Raw genomic sequence first — 14,257 nt, 5'->3', positions numbered from 1 at the left:
ATAAATGGCTGACAGTCAAGATTTTGGCTAGTATCTAGAAATTAGTAAGTCCAGATATTTCTTCAGAGAATGAAGCATTTCATCCCCCTACTCCTAATTAAGTCTATCAGAAACTCAAAATGCTAGGGACATCATCTGGAATTTCTCTGTTGTACCTCACATTTTCTGTTTTCCTTAGTTTTCTATTATGTAAATATCTGCAACTCTGAACCATCAGGGATTATGGAAACAGCAATTTTGAAGGAAAAATTCACTAATATTTCAGTATATCAATAGCGAGTATCTCTTGTGATAGAGAATTTAATAAAATTAGAGTGGCATCCTTCCCAAATCCTATGCTGTTCTGGCTACACTATATAACAGCTTTTATTTCCAGTTTGACTTACACATTTTTTTTAATCAGAAAACAGTATTTCCATGCAGTTCTGACCATTCAGCCTTTCTCCTGACCTCAGGGTTAAATCCATCCATGGAAATGCAGGTTCTTCATAGCACATGTTTTACATGCTACATGAGGGTACGCGGGTCTCCTTCCCCACTGGTGGCCTTGGGGAAGTGGAGAGGAACAAACTGAACCTCTGTGTGTAAGATTATGATGTGATTTGTAACCAGTCATCTGATTACTGTAAGCCTCTGCCTACGTTTGCCCAGGGTGTGAGCCCTGTACTTACCTGCAACCTATTATTGCAACAATTGCATAATATTGCTGCAGCTGCAGGTTGGCCCAGGAGACTGACCAATGGTTTGCTGCAAATACAAGGCGTGCGATGGGATTGTACAGCTTACTTTTTCCTACTCAGCATGTCTTTGGATGTAGGCAAGCCTCATGTTTCTGACCACCTGATTTCTGCTCCTCTGTCTCTGTTGCTCCTTTGATCACCCTGCTTCAGTCCTGACCCTGTTGCTGCCTTAGTTCCCTAATTTCTAGTGTCTGACCCTGTCTCCTTGCTGCTGTGGTACTTGGTTGTTTGCTCTGTTCATGTAATCTGTTTGCAAAAATCTATTTGCTTCATAATCCTGTTGGATACCCTAGTAGCCCTCATATCTGTCCAGATATTTATCTTCCAATATGTCTTCCTCTTGATCTTGGTCTGGCTAGCCATGTGTTTGTCTAAAGCATCCCACAGAGCTTTTCTGATCTCTCTATTGCCTGATGAAAATACCTGTTTCCTGTCTCCACTGGTGAGACTGAGGAACCCTCCCAAGGATATTTTTATCACTGCTTTTTTGCTTATGTTCAGATTAATTAGTATTTCTCTCAGTATTTCACAGGAGAAAGATATTTTAGTTTAGGTTTCTTATGTGACTCCACATGGAGCACACAGCCTTGATTAAGTTGATATTTTACCAAGCAAATTGCTTTTGTCAGGCCTGTAGTCAAGTGGTATTGATTACCTGAGAGAGGAGACCCAAAGTCCTCTCATCATGTTTCAGGGTCAAGCTATCTTAGACAAGTAGTAATTCTGTACTAAAAGCAGGATTTGGCACTGATTAGGGTTAATTTGGATCACATCTGCAGATCATAAAGGTCAGCTGTTATTAAAAGGATGGCTTTGCAGCTGCAGATCTCCATGAGTTTATTTTCATATTGATTTTAACAGGGACAAGTTACTGTAGTAACTTTCATGTAAAGAAATAGTGGCCATGATAAAAGTGATTCTTTTAGTCTACACCCACTTCGTACTCCTTTGAATGCCAAGGGATAAGTTGGTGAAGAAGCTTAAGATTAAACAGCATTCTTTTGTAACATTACAGATTTTTAATAATTTCAATTATATGAACTTGCTAGTGAGATCCATCCTGTCAATACACAGCTGGATCTGGAGCCTCATCACAAGAAGTTCTCACTTTGCATGAAAAAGGTAACCTTAAATGAACTGGTATTTGCAAATTATTATAAAGGTCAGAGTGTACTCTAACTGGCAATCTTTTTAGCAACTATCTAATTATTTGTTACTCTTTTGTTTGCTAAGACACCAAGCCAATGCCATATACCTCTGCCATGGTCGCTGAAGCAGAGGAACGTACTGTACTAATAAATAGTAATGTCTGAGTTGCAGACAGAGCCATAATGTTTGAGGAGAAAACAAAATGTACAGACACAAAAAATCTTCTTTGTAGTTTCAGGTAGGACTTAATAGATACTATTTTTCACTTGCAAAGCTTACCATACATGGCTGTATGTCAAGCTTTTGGCTATAGAAAATAGAGTCAAGCTTAAGCTTGTTTCTGTAGTAACGAAAGGAGCTGAATTTCAGGGGAAATAAACATGAGAGAGTTTCTAGGCACAAATAAAAGTTATTTCAATAATGCACCAAACAATGACTTCTATACCTGAGGCAACTTTCACAGAAATTATTGCTGTTAGTTGCTGGTGATAATGGGAAGTTATGCTGTTAGACAGCAGTCCTCAGCTTCATAAAGTCACCTCTGCTCTCTGAAGTAGTTTAGGTCTGTGCATTTCCATTTCATTTTCTTTGCCTTATAGCATTAAGAGAGGCTGCTGTATCAACAGCAGTGAATTATTTATAGGGAGCCATCATGGTTTAACCCAGCAGGCAGCTGACCACCACACAGCCAGTTGGTCACTCCCCCACAGTGGGATGGGGAATAATAACAAAAAAAAAAAAAAGTAAAACTCATGGGTTGAGATAAAGATAATTTAATAGAACAAAAAAAGGAAAGAAAAATAATAATAATGATAAAAGAATATATGAAACAAGTGATGCACAATGCAATTGCTCACCACCCACTAACTGATGCCCAGGCAGCTCGCATGCAGCAGCTGTGTCTCCTCAGCCAACTCCCCTCAGTTTTTTTATTCAGCATGATGTCCTATGGTATGGAATATCCCTTTGGCCAGTTTGGGTCAGCTGTCATGGCTGTGTCGTCTCCCAGCTCCTTGTGCACCTCCAGTATGCTTGCCAGCAGGGCAGTATGAGAAGCTGAAAAGTCCTTGACTTAGTGTAAGCACTGCTTAGTAACAACTAAAACATCAGTGTGTTGTGAACATAATTCTCATCCTGAATCCAAAACACAGCACTGTACCAGCTACTAGGAAGAAAATTGACTCTATCCCAGCTGAAACCAGGACAGAAGCCTTGTTTCATTTGAACAGCATTCAGATGAAGGGGTGGTGGTGTGACAACAGCTGTAGAAAGGTGTTGGAACACTCTATTATGACATCTCACCCAGCCCTGTTTCTTCTGACACAGTCCAAAGGATACAAACCCCCATCATCCACTCCTCAGGTGTCACAGTTTGGACTAATGAACATGTAGCTGCCTGATAAATTATCATGTGACATCTGTTGCAAAGCACAGGCAGGTGTGTTTGCCAGTTTCTTGTCTACTTATTTCAAGGAGGGGTAAGCAGGTTCAAGGTACTCAATTTTTTTCATGAAATAAAAGTATCACCTGCAATAAAGCAATTTATCACATAATTTGCCTGTATGTTGAAACCTTATGTGTAACATCTTAGCAACATTCCTTTCTATATCACACTGAGAGATAAGGAGTGATCCTTTATGAAAAAGTGTCTCTTGTGAATGAATTCAAATCTATTCAGGGAATGGAGAGACAGATCTTAAGTACCTAGCAAATTCAAAATTACTTTACATGCAGTATACGGAAGACTCAGAAGAAAGATGGGCTCCCCCTTTTTAATTTATTCTTAACTTTTGTTTCATAAACTTAAGAGGTTATTTACCTAAAGCTATTTCTTAACACCTTTTTTAAAGTGGTAATGCAACCATGGCATATCATGACATATAGTTTCTACTTTATTGCCTCCTAGATAAGATGCAGAGCACTTCTTATGCACACCTCAAGACTCATGAAAAGTTGACACTGAAACTCCATTAGGTATAGATTGTAAATGTGAGTGTACAGTTGGAATTGTAGATTGTCATTTGATTTCTGAATTAAATTAGATATCAGTTGCAGAAAAAAAAACCCTTAAAACTAGATGCAAGAGATTCAGGGAAGCTGGTAAAAATAGTACTACAAAGTCATATCATAGAATTCAAAAATAATCTTTAAACTACAAGAAAATTACTAGGAACCTTAGCATAAGTATATAAATTTTACCTCTTAACATGCTGAATTAATGTAAGGATTTTCCCGTCTCCTAAAACATAATGTGTAAATAAGTCACATGCAGTTTGTACACTGATGTGGTTTAACCCCAGCCAGCAACTAAGCACCACACAGATGCTCTCTCACTCCCCTGTAGTGGGATGGGAGGAAAGAAAAGGAAGGGTAAAAGCTAGAAACCTCATGGGTTGAGATAAAAACAGCCTAATAATTTAAATAATAATAATAATAACAACAACAACAACAACAGATGTATAGAAAAGGAAAATAACAAAGAGCAAAATAAAACCCAAAAAAGACAAGCAATGCAAATGAAAACAATTGCTCACCAAGAAACGACCGATGCCCAGCCAGTTCCTGAGCAGTGGTCCCCCAGCCAACCTCCCCCCTTTAGTCTTATTCCTGAGCATGACACCATATGGTATGGAATATCCCTTGGGTCAGTTGGGGTCAGCTGTCCCAGCTGTGTCCCCTCCCAGCTTCTTGTGCACTCCCAGCTACTCACTGGTGGTGTGGGGTGAGGGGCAAAAAAGGCCTTGACTCTTTATAAACACTTCTCAGCAGTAACTAAAACATCCCTGCATTATCAACGCTATTTCCAGCACAAATTCAAAACATTGCCCCTTACCAGCTACTAGGAAGAAAACTAACTCTATCCCTGCCAAAATCAGTGCACACACATAACAAATGTGGTAAACAAAACATTCATCTCATTTGTCCAGACACTTAACATAGATACCAGAACTTAAAGTTCCATTTGCTCTTCTCCAAAGCTGTCAAACTGTACAACAAACCTGTCATATTGTGTCTCTGTTCATGTTTTAATTAACCCCTTGAAAATGAGAATATATCAAATAAAGGAGAACACACATGGAGTAAAGTATATGCATTATACAAATAGAAATGTGACACTTAAGATGCTGGAAGATTTTGCTACTAGTATCTAGGTAATCACTCCTTCAGTCCCACCTACTGTGAAGATGTGTTTTGTATTTATTATGCTCTCACTGTACAACAGTTAAGCATCAGCTGATTTTGTTGTTTAGAGGTGTGTGTTGTAGTCTTTATTCCAGAAGCTCTGGCCTTTTAAAGAGATTATCTTTACCATAATTTTGGGTTACCAATCTTTCCTTACAGATATCAGCCTCAGCTTAACATGTAAACAACCTTCATATTGATCTAGACCTATCAATTTTTCTTTATCTCCTTTAACAACTAGTTTAGTGAAATATTCTCTTTCCTTACAAGCACCGTCTTACGTGTTCTGAAAGTCCTCCCTGGTTGTAACAACTGTTTTCAGACTAAGAACAGTTTATTACATATTTTTTGACTTTGTTATACGAAAGATGTTTTTCTGATTACTTCTCTTCAGCTGTTCTGATAAGAAATACAAAAAGTTTTGAAGACAAAACTAGAAAAGAGAGCATCATTATTATGCTTTCTGTGGAGCTGAAGGAAATCTAAGTTGCCACCCCTGATTTCATTTGAGCGTCTTTGAAATTTTACTGATAAGTAGCTTTGATGTCGCAATCTGCTTTTGAGATGAAAGACCCTGATAGTAACGCAAGGTAACAAGATGTTCTAGTATATTAAAGCTAGCCTTTGAAATATAGTATATAAGCCCAAGGCAAAACCATTAACATAGAAAAAAGTAGGAAAAAATGTAAGGTCACATTATTGCAAAAAAAAAAAATTATGTCTGACACGTATAGTTGGGAAACACCTAGCACAAGAAAAAGTCTAAAAATCTTATTTGTCTCTGAATACCTTCACAGGATTATGACTGAAGACAGCAGAGGAACACAGGAAAATCTGGACAGAGACTGTTGTGCTGTGTGAAGATTAATGTTTGGATAGGAGGGAGCAGAAGGGTATCAGTTAGTATCACCTGTGAGACTTTAAGCTCAGAGCATAAAAGGAAGACTGTGTTACGAAAGCACTACTTGAGTGCTTCCTACCCCTCACATACTAACCCTTGCCATCTGGGATGTGGCCTTAAGAAATAATTTCAAGAAGCTAGTCAGAGGCTAATGTTGGCCATGAATCTTTAGAAGCAGCCAAAGTGGAGACAAGAAAATTGTGGTATTTTTCCCTCAGTTTTCATATGACCTTTTAGTATATTGTTTTTATTTGTTTATGTTTTGTGTGAGCATATTTGAACTACCTTTAAAATTCCCAGCTGAGGCACTGTCAGCACTGCAGCTGAGGCAGCACAGTTGGAAAGGTGCAGTAACTGAACATTTGCCAAATAATGCAAGCAAATGCTTGTATTTGGAGTGTGCTAAACTTCACCCTGCCATGGCTTCACTGCTGGAGTAGCAGACTTCTCATCCACAATTAGACTGGCTATGTTCGGTCACAGCTGTGAAGTCTTTTCTCCTGCCCAAATCTCTTACTTGATATTTCCATAAAACTTATGAATGCTGAGGTGAGCTGGCAGTGGAACATCACATCTCACTCTGTACCTGTGCATTCATTTAAGATAGTGCTTTTTCATTGCCCTTCTTCAGCCCTAAAGATCTTTAGGGCTCCACTTCCACTGTGCTTATACTTTTACCGCAAAAACTATCTCTGAAAAATGTGACTTCTAACAACTAGGAAACACCCCAATCTGGATGGCAGAGAAAGCCATCTTAGGTAGTTTTCATTACTCCAATATGATCCTGTGTAAATGCTACCAGGAATGGGGGCTGGGGTTAAAACTGCAGTGGTTTGAAGAGTGCCCTGTGAAAAACCACCATGGCTGCTCATGGTTCAAATGTCATCTTTCTTCCTTTCACTAGGATTTCTTTTTTATCCAGGTGCTGCTGTGTATGTCTGCATGTAGAAAGAAAAACTTGCTAAATTTGTACTGCCTCTCAGATTTTTTCATGGTCTTTTTTTTGTCATTGGCTGGGTTGCCAGTTCCATCATTCTACCTAACAAGAAGGAAAGTTCAGAAGTGGAAATTTGGTTCCACTGCTGTTGCTAACATTCAAGGGCCAGCCTTTTGGAAAAGGTTGGTTGCCCTTCATTTCCACACATTCTTAGCTCTCACTCACTGCTACACTTAAGAGAATGGCACAGTTAACAGATTTCTGTTGTGGAAAACACCAGATGTTTAAATAAGCAATATCTGCCAACATAAATCTCAGTTAATTTATGTTTTTTATTTTGATTCCATATGCTTCTATAAATAGACAAGGGCATTTTAAAGAATGATGTTCTACATTCTGATACTTCACTAGAAAATACAGATTTTTCTTCTTGATGTCACTTGGAGCTTTAGCATAACCTGAGTAAGAGTAATATCAGGACTTATACCTACTGATGTTTTCAAAAGGTCAAAGGAACAGCAGTCAAGAGGCAAGAACCAGAAATGACAGCAGAGAACTAGAATCGTAGAATCACGGAATCATGGAATGGTTTGGGTTGGAAGAAACCTTTAAAAGTCATCTGGTCCAACCCCCCTGCAGTGAGCAGGGACATCTTCAACTAGATCAGGCTGCTCAGAGGCCCATCCTGCCTGACCTGGAATGTTTCCAGGGATGGAGCATCTACCACCTCTCTGGGCAACGCTTCCAGTGTTTCACCACTTTCACTGTAAAAAATTTCTTCCTGATATCTAGTCTAAATCTATCCTTTTTTACTTTAAAACTGTTACCCCTTGTCCTATTGCAACAGCCCTGATAAAAAGTTTGTCCCCATCTTTCCTATGTGTAATGTAACTGATTATGCCTTCTTTCAAAAAAGTTATTTCTAGAGTTTTAAATACGCAGTTATACAACATAACCTCCATCTTATCTCCCCCACCCCACAAAAAAAGGCTTTCATACCCTTTGTAGTTTACAGATAAGCATATCCAACCTTTCTCATAGAATCATTAAGGTTGAAAAAGACCTCTAGGATCGTTGAGTCCAACCATCAAACCAACACCACCATGCCTCCTTAACCATGCCCTGAAGCAGCCAATCTACATGTCTTTTAAACACCTCCAGGGATAGTGACTCCACCACCTCTGTGAGCAGCCCGTTCCAATGCCTGACCGCTCTTTCAGTAAAGAAATTTTTCCTAATATCCAATCTAAACCTCCCCTGGTGCAGCTTGAAGCCACTTCCTCTCAGTCTATCACTAGTGACCTGGGAGAAGAGTCCGACCCCCGCCTCACTACAACCTCCTTTCAGGTAGTTGTAGAGGGCAATAAGGTTCTTTTTGCTTTAGCTCTTCACACCTTCAAATGAGAACAAAGAAACCTATGTTTAGAACACGAGGAGAATTTTAAACAGATAAAATTTCTCAAGTTGAAAGCAATCTACTAAAAAGGAGACTCCAAATCACCTATACTGTTCTGATTTTCTTCTAGATTTTCTATTTTCTCAATCCAAACTGCAGATCTAGTTCATTACTGTACTCAAAACAGGACATTTCCAGTCCCCGTGTTTGCAGAATTTCATAAAAAATAATATCATAAGCTGCTAAATATTTGACTCAATAAGAAACTCAATGACAGAAAAGATGTGCTCCAAACTTCAGTAACAGGAGGGCATGAAACTTTCTTCATCCACCTCACCAGGCTGCACCTGTTTTACTTTTACCTTTTACTTTCACCTTTTACTTTTTACTTTTACCTCTTTGTACTTCTTTAAGCATGTTTTATGTTAAGGGGGCGGGGAGCGGGAAGGAAAAATCATAGGTTTGACTTGGCTGTTAGAAAATATTGGAAATCCTTTTCTTCTGACTGTAGTGTTAGAAGCTCAGGGACTTGCTTGTTTTCTCCACATATCAGCATTATATGCACATTATAAAGCCACGGGTAAACTGATGGGTTTTTCTTTTTTTCTTCCCCACCCCTCCGCCCAGCTCTCCAAAGTGATGCGGTACTTCATAAAGAAGACCTGGAAGGTTGTCTTGTCTAATGAAGTGCCATTGGAAAAAATATTTCTGGTAAGCTACAGCTGGGTCAATTAATCAGTTATGGTCTCCCCCATATGAAATGAATGCTTGTCAGTGTGACTGTGCATCAACTTACTCTGTGTACTAGTTTCAATTTCTAGCAGAGTGTGTTGGTTTAGAACATGAAATGGTTGAGTTTGAAAGTGTTAACAGAAAATGTTTAAAAATGTTCAAGGAGCTTTTTGAAGATGACCTTTACCCACAGAATACTTTGGTTTAGATGAATCAACATTTCCAATGAAAACATGTTTCACAAAAAAAAAAAATTTCCAACCAGCCATATGTATCCAGCACTGCCAATACTAAGCACTTAAAAAGTCATCTGTCAAAACTCAGAAAATCTTTAGAAGTTTAGTACATCTGGGATTCGTTTCATTTTCTTTCTGGTGCATGTGGGCAGATTGTTACGCTTCCCTCCGTTAGGGAATCCGTAAGGATTATGAACTTAAAAACACCAAAGCAAATCCTGAGATTCTCACCTTATGAAGTATAATATTACAGGTCTTGTGATAACATCTGGATAATGTCCTGGTAATGCTCATACTCAGCTTAGCAATCAAGCAAACTGCTCTCCACCATTCTCTGGTGGTGTTCTGTGCTTATCCTGGGGACAGGACAGTGAGGAGCAGGGCTCCAGGGCTGCAGGTAAACCAGAAGAGTCCTGGAGGTCAGACCTAGTCCAGGAGTAAAATCAATGGAAGGTTCATGGGGTAAACAGATGCAGAAGACCACCGTGTGTATAGGAGTTGAACTGGTGAGAAGACCCCAGGATACGGCTGATTTGGAGCTTGGTGGGGACAATTCATTATAAGCAGGACTGAAGAGGAAAGGCTTGAAGGAAGAAAGGGAGCATTCTCCAAATGGCTAGAATCACCTCTATTAATTTTGCTAATATTCATATGAGTAATATCTAAGAATAATATTGCAAATTTTGGTGGAGTTACTAATTTGTTTGAGACAGAGAAAAATGGAGAGAAAAAAAATATACCCCAGGGAAGTTTAAATTTGAAAAACAAACACAAATACTAAATGTAATCTCCAAACCTTATGTTTTCCAGATGTCTTACGCTTCTGAAAAGGATTGTGTGATTTGTTTTGTTATATTTTATTTGACCTGTGATTTTTAAATTAGGGAGTCGGCAGTACAGCATCTTGTGCTTATGTTATACATCAGATAAACATGGTAATAAATTCTTTATCTCCCAAGTGTGACTAATGTTCTACAATTGCTTTTAAAATACCTGTCCTGTGAGCAAGTGATGATTGTATAAGGATATCCAAATATGTTTGCCAAGGTAAAGTCCTGACTATACTAATCATTTTAAAGGAAAAATAAAATGGAGCAGATTCAGTATGCCACCTGAGAGTTTCTGTCTTCTACCTGTGATATAGAGATCATCTTGTTCTATTGACTGACTATATTTGTCATGGAAGAATATTGCCATTACTGTGGAGATTGTTTAGAGAATGATAGAAGTAGAGAAATAAACATATCTCTCTACATTTTAAACAGATTTTTAGGTAGTTGGAGATGTTTAGAGTTTTGCTTCTGAAGAATACGTCTTTAATGTGAGGCTGTAAACACCATAGAGTGGCAAAGGATAGTAGGATTCTCTCCCTGAATCGTGAGTTAATGGCAAGCAGATTATACCAGAAAGCAACAGTTACATAAATTAGTAAAATATTCTGCCATCTAAGGGAGTGATTTAATTGGGAACACTTGAGTATACTTGCAGACACAGTCCAACCCTAAACTTTAAGTTTGCACAGCTAGGATTTTCTATGCTACCTGCATTCTGCACAACCTCCATAAGGTTACAGCTGCTTTCTCTTGCTGGCTCCTACTCACTCGTGTGGGTGACACTGAGCTTATAGATCATGAAACTTAGTAATGGTTTACCTAAAAAAAATTTCTGTTTTAAGACATGACCAAATAATAGAACTCTGTCCCACAGAACACTTTGCTGAACAAGTGAATAGGATAATATTTGGTTTAGTACAAGAAAATTAATGCTTCTTCTCTAATTGTAGTAGCTCTAGATATTTCCAAGCATCTTGGTTGAGCTGTGGGCTTCATTTTGGTGGCTGCTCTTCAAACATACATTGAGAGGGTTCCTGGTCCCAAGATCCTCAGTCAAATTAGAGAAGGAAGACACAATCAAAGAATTGTTGAAATCAGTGTTTGAATCAAGAACAAAGCCCAGCACTCTTTTGTGTACAGAAGGAGGCATGGGTTGCCAGACCCCACCATTTCTCTTACAGACTCTACTGTAAGTTTTCAGCCTTATAACATCAACAACAGTTAGTAGTTTGTCTATTCTTAAAAAAAAAAGCACAAAAACCCAAAACAAAACAAAACAAACAAACAAACCTGATGTTTTTGTACATAAGGTTTTTGAAAAACTGGATTTTGCTTTTCAGTAAGGTATAGAATTGTAATTTGTCAAAGGAAAATATGAACAGGCTGTTATGGTAAGGATAATTAGACTTCTGTTCTGTATACCTGCAATATGGGCAACAGTGTAAATCTTTAATTCCTTCCTTTCTTGAAATACATTTTAAAGTCTGATAGACATAAACCAGGCATTTGGCATTTAGACTTTCATTAAAACAATGATGTGAGATTTAATGCAAGTCTCTCAAACTAGGAACATCATCTTTCAGTGGAATACTTTAAGTAAGATCCTGAATATACCTGTATAGGTTTTTCTTTTTAAAACATGCAATAATGAGATCATCCAGCTTTGTAATGAGAAAGATCAAAATGGAAAGGGAACTGACGAGTGGACAGTAGTTCATTGGAAAGTAGTTAATGAGACCTGAAAATCTCAAAGGAGACAAATCGGGCCATAAACAAATACATTTAACTAATCTTTTCTTACCTTTGAAAGAAGTAGCCTGAGGTAACCTAAGCTGTATGGCACACAAACTCTTGCCACAGGCAAAACTGAAGCATAATACACTGAGCACAGGCAAACACTGCTCACTGAAAATATATCTATTCTCCATGATCACTTCAACCTGTGGAAACCCAAACTCAGAGCTTTAGAAATTACTCTAGCCCCTGAACACGAGAGATTTGCACATTCTTCCTGATAAAGCTGTTCTCTCTGCATGAAAAGATCTAAAACAATTGATAGATGAAAGAAAAAGGTAGATAGGATATCAACATGCCTTGCCCTCTCCATGGTACATATTTCAGCCGGCAGGGACATGGATGGGTCTCCATTTCCCACTGAAACATGCATAGTTTATATGAAGAGCAGTTGAATAAAACGCATAACCAGAGCTTGAAGTACTGGGTTTGAATCTGGGCTGAATCCCTGCACAGAGACTGGCCTAGGACCAGCTCCCAGCAGGGCTCAATAGGTAATAGCTATTTGTGCATCTCCAATTAAGAAAGCATTGGGGGATGCCTGCAAGTATACTTTAGACAAGTGACATTTCAATGTCAAAGCTGTGCAGCTAAAGATTTTAGGCACTTTTATGATTCAGTACCAGGAAAGTAAGTGAAGACATTTTATGTGTCTCAGATGTTTGGATCCTAAATATTCAAGATAAATTTTCACCTCTAAAAAAGGGAAATGGCTCTCAGATTGTAGAATTCATTCTGCAGTGGCATTACTCTATTCCACCTGATGGAAACATAATGGGAAGTCAAAATCAACAATCTTCCTACTTCAGTTTTCATTATTTGCAATTCTGTATGACTGCTGCGATGTGTACCTTTCTATGACAGGCACTGAGCACTGCTATGTTTTCATGTGGTGTCTTAACATTCCAAAACATTTAAAAACATTTTAACCTGTTGTAAAATGTTGGAAACATCATATTAATCATGATACATTTTGCTGACTGCTCCAAATGTCTCAGGCTGGAATAAGAAGTGAACTCATTCTTCTATGTCTTTCTAACCAGAATAATGAGTGTTTCCAGTATACGCAGCCAAAAAGGCTATGATGTTTTGAAAGATTACGATCAGACTACTTCAATGTTACTATTGTTTTACACTTCAAAAAATGCTGATTTTGGCTTTATGGCACAAATTTGCACAAGAGTTCAACACCCACAAACACAGGAAAATTTTATTTCCCCCATGACATTCATGGTGCTGAATTCTCTTGCTCCTTCCACTTCATGGAGTTGTCTGAATATAAATTGAGCTTCTTTAGTATTCAGGCCTTGTTTTAAATAACAAATTCTTGAAAATGTGCGCTTCAGGACATTGTAATGCCTGGCTCCCATACCTTGTACATTCTCTGAGCCATTCTTTAATTTGGTATCAGCTAAGGCACTGAAAGGTAGCAGGCTACTTGAGAGGAAAGCAACAAATGTCCCAGCCAGATATTGCCTATCTGGAATTGCCTTTCTGGAATTCATTTTCCTAGACTGGGATGAAAAAACAGGAATATACAGACTTCCAGGAGATGCCAACAGGTGCCTTTGGGACTAAACCAGCTTAAAGGGTGAGTGGGTTTCTGTTCTCTCTCTCTCTCTTTTTTTCTTTTTTTTTTCTTTTTTTTTTTTTTTTTTTTTCTTTTTTGGTCCTAATGAGAACTTCTTGCGGTTTACTTGCACTGGATTTTTGCTGACAGCCACATGTGTGTTTAAGACTCCATTTAGAACTAAATGCTCTACAGGTATGTTCCCCTTTTAATAACTGTTGTGAAGTATGACCTGGGCTCACAGGGAAACTCATCTGTCGGATTTGGGACTTGCCAGTGGGTAGTCAAGGAGCTGGAGATTCCTGAGGAGTCACAGCTTCCAGAAACCATGGCTTCATACTGCTCACCTCAAAGCCAAGGGCACCTGCATTTTCAGCTGCATACGACACACAGGTATCTGACAGCCCCAGCTCAATTAGGAACACACCAGACCTTTGGACTGGTCTTCTGTACTACTCTGCTCTAACCCATTTTAGAAATTTTTCAATTTATCCAACTTAACACCACCAACAAAAAAACCCTCCTAGTTTTATTGCTGTTTGTATGCCATTTTGACCACAATTGTCTCTACACGTTTTACTGACTTATAAGCAATATAAACAATGACTTTTACCAGTGCCATGTTCTCTTTATCTGTTCCTGTGAAGAGAATTGAATATAGCGTTGATACAATGTTTTACAAGGGCTTCTCATAAATTGTTGTGTGCTTATGCTGGAGAAGGCAGATTGAAGAGATTGCTTTGTGCTTGAGTACATGGCACAGGAGCCATAGGAGCTTGGAGTTCA

The 14,257-nt window shown here is 38.5% G+C and overlaps 1 long non-coding RNA gene across 7 annotated transcripts in view; it reads left to right on the top strand.

Moving 5' to 3' along the window:
- The window catches only part of LOC142050261 (uncharacterized), a 59,747-nt gene that overhangs the window by 36,757 nt on the left and 8,733 nt on the right, over positions 1–14,257 (top strand). For 6 of the 7 annotated variants that reach the window (XR_012657979.1, XR_012657976.1, XR_012657975.1 and 3 more), the window contains 3 exons: positions 8,934–9,017; positions 10,085–10,209; positions 11,061–11,296. This is a non-coding gene — a long non-coding RNA (uncharacterized LOC142050261). Of the gene's footprint in view, positions 1–8,933; positions 9,018–10,084; positions 10,210–11,060; positions 11,297–13,312; positions 13,493–14,257 lie in introns of all 7 variants that reach the window. The other variant, XR_012657978.1, reaches the window with a different exon arrangement.

This window comes from Phalacrocorax aristotelis, chromosome Z (assembly GCF_949628215.1).
Source record: "Phalacrocorax aristotelis chromosome Z, bGulAri2.1, whole genome shotgun sequence".
NCBI lineage: Eukaryota > Metazoa > Chordata > Aves > Suliformes > Phalacrocoracidae > Phalacrocorax > Phalacrocorax aristotelis.
The sequence above is the reverse complement of the archived record's forward strand: the minus strand, read 5'-3'. Positions and strand labels throughout refer to the sequence as shown.